This window comes from Chelonoidis abingdonii, chromosome 10, assembly GCF_003597395.2.
Source record: "Chelonoidis abingdonii isolate Lonesome George chromosome 10, CheloAbing_2.0, whole genome shotgun sequence".
Classification (NCBI taxonomy): domain Eukaryota; kingdom Metazoa; phylum Chordata; order Testudines; family Testudinidae; genus Chelonoidis; species Chelonoidis abingdonii.
Genome location: NC_133778.1, coordinates 81,623,046 through 81,624,393, shown reverse-complemented (window position 1 = coordinate 81,624,393; position 1,348 = coordinate 81,623,046).

Sequence of the window (1,348 nt, the reverse complement as noted above, 5' to 3'; positions counted from 1 at the left end):
CCCCCCCCCCCCCCCCGCCCATTGTTCCAGCGCCAATGTGAGTGATGGGTGCACTTTAGGGGGGAGACTGCTGCACTGGAGACATCTGGAAACGTACAGAGACACACCTGCCCCCCAACACACACACCCCACCCCAAGACTGGAGTGCAGCAAGGAAGGTTCTGTGTCTGGGCAGCATCCAGCATAACGGGGCCCACTCCTGTTCCATGCCTCTTGTGTACTACCCCACCATCAACACCCAATACTGATGCAGCCTGTGCAGACACAAGCATATGGACAAACACACAGCTGCACTGGCACTTGACATGCACTCTTCCTACACACACAGGACTCCTGCACAGAGCTGGGTGCCAAAGATTTCTAGTTTAAGATTCACAGAGATTTTGTTTCACTGTATTTACTCATTTAAATTAGGCTTTAAGGAATTGACAAATGACTTCAGCGAAATAACAACCTTCTGGGGTCAGTAAAGGAACTAGAGAAGGAGAGAGGAATGGGATGGGGGAGGGGAGTGAGAGAAGGATGCTGATAATGGCCATGCAGACAAGGATGCTCATCTACTACTCCTGTCTTGCTCCTTCCATCACTTCCCTGCCCACACCTGTACCCTGCTGCTCAGCGATAAACACCATCCACTTCCCACAGCCACACAAACTCCTTGCCCTACATCACACACACATTTAGAAAGAGACTACAAGCTTTTAAAGGCATGAATATCAGTGGCCAGATTATGCTCCAGGGCCACAGGACACCTGGAACTTACACACCACACCCACCAAGTGCTTTACCGAAGAGATATTTGAGACATGCTTCTGGATCACTTGGTCAGGTGGGCAGTGGGCTTATTTGAACACATTTTAATATAGCCAAACACAAGATCATACGTCTAGGAACAAAGAACATAAGTCACACTTACAAGATGGAAAGCAGTGGTACAGGAAAGAACTTATTGTGGTAAATAACCAATTGAACTTCCTCTTACAGTGCAATGCTGCAGCTAAGAGAGGAAATGCAGGGGAATATCAAGTAAGAGCCGGGAGATGTTATCTCTGTATAAAGCATTAATGAGACTGATACTGGGATACTGAGTTCTGCTGTCCACACTCTAACAAGGATGTTTAAAAAATTGAATGGGTTAAAAAAAAGCTATCAGAAGGATTCGAGGTCTTGAAAACTTGTCTTCTAGCGAGAGATTAAAGAAGCTAAAGTTTATCTATGAGAAGATTAAGAAGTGACTCAGTCTGTAAATACCTACATAAGGAGGAGATTTCTGATAGGAGAGGGATCTTTAATCTATCTGACAAAGGAATAAGGAGATCCAGTGGCTAGGAGCTGAAGTGAGACAAAT